Genomic DNA, 9,981 nt, shown 5'->3' with positions numbered 1-9,981 from the left:
GGATTTGCCAAAATGTGGACGCAAGAAAACTGTCACTAATGAAGAAACATCAGTGGCTGTCCTAGCTTCATTCAGCAAGAGCCCACAGCGTAACACTCGCTACATGTCACTGGAGAGTGGCATTAGTCGAACATCCCTTCGGCAGATATTAGCTACTCACAAATGGCACCCTTACAAACTCCAGCTACTGCAGCATCTCAACGAGGATGACCCAGATCGGCAGAATGGGCAAAACAAATTTGGAACAGGACCCTCAGTTCACGCAGAAGATTTTGTTCAGTGATGAGGCAAACTTTTATGCGAATGGTGAAGTTAACAAACAAAACCACCGCTATTGGTCTGACACTAACCCACATTGGATGGATCTCTCCAAGACTGTTGGATAGTGGTGCAATGGATCAACAATCTCACGGTTCGGATCGGATCACGGTTTTAAGTCACGGATTGGATCAATTTTCGGATCAGCAAAAATAGAAAAAAAAGACAAAAATTCGAGTCGCCATTGAAGTATTTTTTGTGCCTATTAAAAAACATTCAACTGAAGACTCCACGCACTTATATAAAAACAAATTAAGGTGCAATATGGACATTATGGACCATGCTGGGCATCCGTAAACAACCAGAGGAGTCTGTTCAGTGACAGGTTGCTTCTCCCAAAGTCAAGGACCAGCAGACTTAAAAAGTCCTTTGTCCCACACGCCATCAAACTGTTTAACTCCTCGCTGGAGGGGAGAGGGAGGGGAAACGGGGCCAAAGGAGGGGGGAACAAGTAAGCTGTAGTGCTTTTTCATTGTGCAATAGTTTTTGTTAATATCCAACGGTGTAATAGACTCACAATACTTGAAATGTGCCGTTCCCTTGTATTCTTATTCCTGTTTATTCTATCTATCCCTTTTGTATTCTCTGTATTTATATATGTGTATATATGGTATATTTCTGCTCACATTCTGCAACTTCTGTCAGTGCTGTGCTTCTGGAAACTGAATTTCCCGGAGGAACCCATCCGAGGGATAAATAGAGTTTCATCTAATCTAATGTAATCTATAGGGCAGTACAGGGCTTTGTATCTACCACTCCGCTGTGATAAAATGAGCGGTCACGGTCACGTGGCTTTCCATTGCCCTGGAGGTCCACCCATTTGTAGTTAGAGCAACAGAAGATGCCTGGGACAGTTCAGCCATAGCTTTAAACTTTTCCTGCTCATACATGCTAGGAACGATCTTGTCACACTGAAGTGCACGTGCAACGAGATATCATAGCGTGGCTGAAGCACATTCATCACAGTTTAAACCCCTTGTTTTGCACAACGGAATACAGCCTCCCGTCTGCAGCTAAACACCCCAATAGCTTTTGTAATAGCTTTAGGCCAGTTGGATTGGGCAGCAAAAGGCTGCTTAAATGCCGCAAACTCCTGTGCTCCGACACTTGGACCGCTAGCGCTGGCCATAACTATCACTTGACAGACTGACCACGCGCACCATACACATACTTTTTTTTTCTTTTTCGAATCTTCGGATCACGTACGTACCGAACCGTGGAGTGGGATCGGTTCGGATTTCGGATCAACCGTGATCCGTTGCACCACTACTGTTGGAACAACAAAGTGATGGTTTGGTGTGGTATATGGGGTACAACGATAGTGGGTCCATTCTTCATCAATGGAAACCTCAAGGCCACTGGATATTTGAAATTGCTACATGATGATGTGTTTCCCTCTTTATGCACTGAAGCTGGCACATTCCCTGAGTTTTTCCAGCAAGATGATGCACCACCACATTATGGGTGCCAGGTCCGAGCATTCCTGGATGAACAGTTTCCTGGAAAGTGGATTGGTCGTCGTGGGCCAGTTGAATGGCCCCCAAGGTCTCCCGATCTGACCCCCTTAGACTTTTATCTTTGGGGTGATCTGAAGGCAATTGTCTATGGCAGACCTTCCCAAAGTGTGGGGCCCGCCCCCTAGGGGGGGCGCAGAGCCATTGCAGGGGGGGCGTGGCGTGAAAAGGGAAAAAAAAAAAAAAAAACAACGCTTGGACACTGCTAGCACAGGGCACCCACACAAACGCAAAGCAGGAGATGACGCATAGCTGAATATGTTTCCAAACCAACTTCATTTTAAGCCAAAGACTAGAAAATATGGTGAAGCATATCTTCCCTTTGGCTTCACCTGCAGAATTGGTTTTCCCTTCGTCGGGAGCAGGGGTTGGGCTCTTCAAATCACGGACAAACAGTATCCCACATTCTTGATTTTTAGTTCACAAACACTTGTTATAATCAGTGTTGGGTAAGTTACTTTAAATAAGTAATTAATTACTAATTACTTAGTCAATGTTGTATTTAAAATACTTATCTAATTACTGTGTCAGAAAAGTAACTTAATTACCAAATAAGTAATTTAACTAAATACTTCTTAAAATCCCTATAAAGCTTGAGTGGAAAAACAATAGAAATTAAACTCTTTAAATAATAAATACATTTTTTTTAAGACGGAGACTCTACAGTACGCAGCGGTAGCATGTCTTCCACAATGTCGCCTGCAATTATTTTTTAAGCTCACCTTCAGACACTTTCTGTGCTGCTGAAGTAAAATCAAGTTTTGCCTGCTTAGCAGGAGTTGCCGCGGTGTTATCCATGGATGATGAACAAGGATCACTCAGGAGTGTTCGTTTGTGCTCTCGTGTCAGGCGCTTCAGTAGATTACTCGTGCTATTAACAGCAGCCGATAGTTTTTTCTCCCCAGGACATAGCTTACATATTACTGTAATATTCTTGTCTGCTTGTTTCAGAATGGTAAATGGTAAATGGCCTGTATTTGCATAGCGCTTTTACTAGTCCCTAAGGACCCCAAAGCGCTTTACACAACCAGTCGTCCACCCATTCACACACACATTCACACGCTGGTGATGGCAAGCTACATTGTAGCCACAGCCATCCTGGGACGCACTGACAGAGGCGAGAGAGAGAAAAGTGAAGAGTATGTCCATTTCATAAAACGCATGATCTGACATCGTCGTGTTGGTGTTGTTCCCAGATCATCACACTAAATGTTGTTCCAGGATCAACATTGCAAGTGACCAATGAGAATGTTGTGACGTCATACTTTTGTGACTTCGGGAAAAACCGCCGTAAAACAAAAAAATGTAGTTAAGCTGCGAGAAACCGCCTATGTCCGCCGATCAACGGACCCTGACCCTAATCCTAACCCTAACCCTTTAATAAACGGTAAGCAGAATTGATATTGTCCTTGCAACATTGGAATTTCATAAATGCACGAATGGCTTGGCGCGCAAAAGAATAACGTCAAAACAATGTGATTGGTCACTTGCAATGTTGAACCTGGAACAACATTTTCATGATGATCTGGGAACAACACCAACACGACGATATCAGATCATCCTCATAAAACAGCCACTCGCTTCAGCCGAGTCTGACATCTTCCACTTTAGAATACGACTATGCAGCAAACTGGCACGAAATGACGTGCACCTGCACTACAGTGATGTTAAAGCGGCAGAGTTTACTTCTATGTTTAGAAGATAAATTATTGAAATTAAATAATGATATTCAGCGAGTGTAATTATTTTACAATGTAACGCAAGTACATTGTAAGTAACTGTAATTAAAATACCTAAAAATGAACAATAATTAGTTACTCTACTTTTTCAGTGGAAAAGTAATTTAATTACAGTAACGCGTTACTTAACGCATTACACCCAACACTGGTTGTAATGACTAACTACTCCTGACATTTTGGAGATGTTAGCTCTTTATACAGTAAAGTTACAGTGGGATACAAATAATATCAGGCGGATCCTGCCACGATTTGTTCCCCCTGTCTAAATCACGACACACAGTATCCCACAGCTGTTTATGTTTTTAAACCCATTTTGCACAGAGAGGCATTTTTTGAAAAATGTATTGATAACAATGTTGAGCATTATTACACAGGAAAAAAACAACTACATGTAAAACAATAATAATGACGCCTCTGCCTTTCTAAATGGAGGGACAGTAACTGCATGTGTATATGTAAGCGTGTAAAACCTGAAGATAGAGACAAAATACTATTAATCTATCTGCCATTCTGCAATTCATCTCATGTAAACAATAACGTGGCGCACAGCGTGAAGTGAAAAAAGGCACATACCTTTGACGTTGTGTGATGAACTCTGTAATCCTCGTCCACACGTACACGCAAAAAAGGAGTTTTAAAAAATCTCCGTTTTCGGTGATTCCAAACGCCGTTTACGTGTGGACGAAACAGCTGCGTTTTCAAACCGTATAGGTGTGGACGTAGCATAAAAGAGTTAGTAGTTTATTTTCGTACTACCTGTAATTTATTGCAGATTACTTGTATTTGCTTAATTGTTTACTAAATGTTTGAGGTGTGAAATAAACCGCAATGGAGCAAAATATGGGTGTGTGGTTGGAGGATGTGTTTGTGCGTGCGTGCGTGTGTGTGCGTGCGCGGGGGGGGGGCGAACATTTTCATGTTAAACAAAGGGGGCCCAGCTAAAAGGGTTTGGGAACCACTGGTCTATGGTGTGAAGATACGAGATGTGCAGCACCTGAAACTACGGATACTTGATGCCTGTGCTGGCATTTCTCCTGTAGTGTTGCTATCAGTGTGTGAAGAGTGGGAGAAGAGGGTTGCATTGACAATCCAACACAATGGGCAGCACATTGAACACATTTTATAAGTGGTCAGAAACTTGTAAATAACTCATGAAAGAATAAAGTTACGTTGAAACCAAGAACACCATTGTTTTTCTTGTGACATTACCAATAAGTTTGATGTGTCACATGGCCCCCTTCCTATTGAAAAAACAAAAGTTGTATCCAAGATGGCCGACTTCTAAATGGCCACCATGGTCACCACCCATCTTGAGGAGTTTGCCCCCTCACATATACCACAATGTGCCACAAACAGGACTTTAATATCACCAACCATTCCCATTTTATTACGGTGTATCCATATAAATGGCCCACCCTGTACACTAATCATAAATGTCCCTATGGTTTGTTTTTTTGGTAAGACAATTATTTTTACTGATTTGTTTTTTCTAATTATAATTATCTACAAAAAAAAGTTTTGTGTCTAAAATAACAGAGTAGTAAGTATGTGTAGCTCAGGGGCCACTTCAGAATCCAAATGCTCCATTTAGTGAGACAAATTTGCAAAAAGCATCTCCTCATTCAAGGCCACCTGCGTCGATCGAAGATTGTTGACTTTTGCCTAACCGAGTGAAGGGACACTTCCTTGGCTTTCTCTAAAACATAGAATATACCAAGATGCATTTGGTGAAATCTAAAGACTGTCTTACACAATGCTGCCACCGTGTGACCAAATTTAGTAACATCAGCTGAACCTCTGGCTGCCCATTTGAAATGCACATTCCAACACTCAATTCACAACAGATAAACAAAGAGCAGATTTACCTCCACCCCAAAATTTTTAGGGAAGTCTTACTTCACCAAAGTGGTAAACTAAATTGTGAAATCTTGTGTTTACACATATGTATATTATATTATTTAAATTATTGACACCTGTTGAACAATACGTAAACATTACAGAAAAGCACTATATAAGAATCAGTCCATTTACAATAGAAAGCACCTTGAGGTGACTGTTGTTGTGACTTGATATTGTATAAATAAAACTGAACTGAATTGAACTGACAGAGAAGGGGGCAAGTAGATTATTGGATTTGTGTAGTGATGTCAGTATTGAGTTTGATCGTCTGCAGTTCACTTTAATGACTCTGCATATTATGTCATGTTTTTGTTTTTTTTCATCTGAGGCTGCATTTAAATCATATTAGAACCTGGTAAAGACCCCACATAATTATGCTTTTTAATATGCTCTCAAAACTTAGAACTGAAAGAAGCTTTACTTTCATTTTCATTGGTGGAACATACTGGCAGTATAGTTACGTGGAAGAATGTAAAATACGTTGTACATATGGAAGAGATAGGAAACTTCCTCCTGAATGATTACTATTTAATTATTATAGCAAGATAAAAGGTTAGGAAACTATGGTAGGGGTCCTAATCTTGCCCTTGTTTTCTTTCTTTTCTTTTTTAACAAAGCACCTTAAATGCACAAGCCATGTAATATGGTCACCAGTGATGTGTATCTATAAGGAGAATTGTGTCAGGACGCTTCATCTGTGACCCAAGATTTTGCACTTGTTTTGTATTTTTGATTTCTTATGATGTATTGGAGAAATGTTAAGTTCTAGTGTTTATTATTAGTATGTCTCAGGTAGGTTTCAGTCTAGTTAATGTTATCAGCCATGCTTCCTTGTTTAGGTGTCATTTCCTGTTTCCTATGTAAGTCTGTCTTGTCCTCTATGTATAACCTTTAGTTATGCCTGTGCCTCATCCCCTTTATCAGATTATCTTCCCATATGTACAACATACTGTACATTATTGCATGTAACTGCCAGCATGTTGCACCCCTACAGTTTTGTGAATAAGAAAAGTAAACTGTCTTTCAGTTCTAAGGTTTAATGTATGAGGGAATTATGGATACACCTCCCCCATCCAGAAAACCAACAACTGCAAATCATAGCATGCAGAGGGGAAAGCAAAAAGAAGCCAACTAGTACAGCAGTGCCAATGTCAAATATCCAGACTTCAGTGGCAAAAGCACCCTTCTCTTTTTTAATTCATCAACTACTACAACATGCATTTGTTTGGACAGATTTGCAACAAAGTAAATTCCAAGGCATGTTGAGTCCAATGGGTAGCTGAAAGGGGCATTATGGTTTTCAAAGACCTAACACACAGTGCTTTGACAACTTAGCTAACCTTGTAAAATGTTTGTAACAATAAGAATCTTTCCCCCTACCCTGAAACAGTTATCTCCCATGGAGCAAGAAACACATGTCTGTCCTTCAGCATATTTTCTGAACTGCTTACAAGTTCCAAGATCACTTAAAAATTACGTACGTAAAAATTACAGTAAATAACTGTAAAATGGCAACGGTAAATTACCATTAATAAAAAAAGAATATGTATATTAAATTTCTGTAAATTGAAAAACGGTGATTTGCTTTTAGTTTTCACACTGCTAATATGTTGAAAATATATTAATGTACTGTAATATGGCACATTGTCTTTGAAAACAACAGCAAAAATCTGTAACATTATTTACAATTAATCACCCTACAATTAACATAATAACTCTGTATGAATGACAATCTTTCCTGCTTTTTTCATTTGAATTTACGATTTACAACTGTATGTTAATTACTCAAAACATACTGTACTTTTAATTTTAACAAAATGTCAAAGCATTGTTAGAATTATTGTGAAAATTACAGTGATTTTTTTTTAAATATTAACAAGCTCAGGCAGTTTGATAAAACAGCATATCTTAACAGTAAATACAATCAATTACTAAAAATAAAAAAATATGTATATTTCTTTAAGTTCTACGGTCTCACCAAGTATAACACAGCTATTTACAATGAAAAAAAATATTTTGTGGCATACGGAGGTTTAAATCATGGATTTACCACTGTTCAGTCCGTGTTCAATCTGTTTGAGTGTGATACCACCTGCTGAAATTAAAATTAATTGATCAAAATGAAATACAAAAAAATAATGAAATAATGTTAATAAAATAATTGGTGTAGTTTGCAAGGTCAAGAGCAGTCAAAGAATGTGTTATAAAAGCTGTAACAATCAGTCTCTTTGAAAAGTCTCATTTATTGGAGACAATGCATCACGTCTAAACCGTCACCTCTACCTCTCTCTCTCTTTCTCTCTACACACACACACACACACACACACACACACATATATATATATATATATATATATATATATGTATGTATAAAAACTTGGCCGAGGAGGGTACCAGGGGCGATTCTAGGATCAGAGCTTTGGGGGTGCTGAGCACCCAGAGAGCTGCCCATGCAGGCAAGGTAAATGTTACTCTTCACGATGAGACTTCTTCCCTGTCTCTGTGAGTCCCTGCATCCTTAAATGTCTCCAGTTGTCCCAAGTTCCCTCTGACTGTCTCCTTGGTGCATTTAACCCCTGTTCTCATCGTCTGTTGTCTTCATCTCCATTATCAGTCATAATAATTTTACCCTCTCTGTGCAAATCTGCAAATTTCTTTATCAAATCATATGATTCTTAAATTCATCAAGTCATCAAGTCATAGTAAAAAAGAGATTTAACCTCAGTCAAGCTGAATTACAAACACCACCAAGTGCGGTACACTTTCTTTTTTTTCCAACAATATCTTTATTGCGTTTCAAAATTACATACAGAAATTAAAGTGCTTCCACAGCAAAGGGGACATTCAGGGCAGCTAAATTATTGTACAACAGTCACTCGCCCTCCCTGGCAAATCAGACACTTATAAGATGTTAGAGAGCAACAGTTAAGTGGAAGTACAAACTATATGACCCGTAAATAATAACTTAGTCAAACAAAGGAAAAAGAGAACACAAACCGCCCCCCCCCCCCCCCCAAAAAAAAAAAAAAAAAAAAAAAAATACATATAATAATAACAATAATAATAATAATAATAAGCTTCTCTATTTCCAAGGGTTGCTCAACACCAACTCGGTTACACTATTGTGCATGGTTCAAAGTTACAAACTCAAATGTATAAATCACACAGCATTAAAGATCAAGTATAAAAGAGATTAATTTAGGAAACTGCAGAGGACCACCAACATTTACACCCCATCTGCCCCATCCACCATACTGCCAAGATCCATATTTCCCATATATTGCATAAAGGAACCCCAGATGTTTTGAAAAAGTGGTAGTTTCCCCTTGATAATGTAAGTGATTTTTTCCATAGGTAAAGTTGTGGACAATTCCTTAATCCAGTCAATGTATTTTGGTTTACTGGTCTTCCTCCATGAGAGTGCTATGACTCTTTTTGCCAGCAGTAGACATAGGTCCAGGGCGGTAATTACCTTTCTAGACATAAGATGTCCGTCAGGATATAACCCTAAAATAAAAAGTTTAGGGTCAAGAGCTAGTTGTGTACCCAATATAATATCCAGAGCTTGTTTAATCTCTTTCCAAAACCGTTGTACTTTATTGCATTCCCAGACACAGTGGAAAAACGTCCCTTTCTCCTCACCGCACCTGAAACACAAGTCTGGGGTATCACCATTATACTTATTAAGCTTTTCTGGAGTCACATACGTCCTCATTAGCCAATTATATTGCAATACTTTGAGACGAGTACTGGTAGTTCGTGTTTGTGCTTCAGCACATGCCTCCTCCCAGTCTTCGGAGGATAAGTCCTCCCGTAAATCTTCCCTCCAGGCATTAAGTTTTCCTAAAGAAGATTCAGGGGATCCCTCTACTAACATATTATATAATTTGGAGATTATTCCTTTTCCAAAGCAATCTCTTTTCATTTCTGTTTCCAAAGTGGAAAACGGAGGGATTGACAAACACTGATTTTGAGACAATCTAATAAAGTTTCTCACTTGTAGATATTTAAACCGATGTTTGCATGGGATATCATACTTGGAAATCAACTCCTCAAATGACATCAAAATCTCACCCTCTGATCCCGCGAGATCCCCTATTGTCTTTAAGCCTTTGTCAGCCCACTTCCTAAAACCAGGGTCTGCTCTGCCTGGAGGGAAAAATTGATTACCCCATATTGGGCTAAAGCGTGCGAAGGAGGTGGGTTCACCCAGGTATTTTTTAACCTGATACCAGATCATAATCATATTTCTGACTATAGGATTTTTTGTCTGTTTTTTCAACATTTTGACTTTCGCTGAGTATAGGTACTGGGGAAGGGGAAGAGGTACCGAACTGTTTTCCATATTTGTCCAAGGCGGGGGAGATTTATCTGTAAAATAATACATCATAGTCCTCAATTGGGCTGCCCAATAGTACCAAAGTGGATTGGGACATTTGAGGCCTCCTCTGTCATACGGTAAGTACAAGAGTGATAAACGGAGCCTTGGTCGTCTATCATTCCACAAAAAA

This window comes from Oreochromis niloticus, unplaced genomic scaffold (assembly GCF_001858045.2).
Source record: "Oreochromis niloticus isolate F11D_XX unplaced genomic scaffold, O_niloticus_UMD_NMBU tig00000289_pilon, whole genome shotgun sequence".
Taxonomy (NCBI): Eukaryota; Metazoa; Chordata; class Actinopteri; order Cichliformes; family Cichlidae; genus Oreochromis; species Oreochromis niloticus.
The sequence above is the reverse complement of the archived record's forward strand: the minus strand, read 5'-3'. Positions refer to the sequence as shown.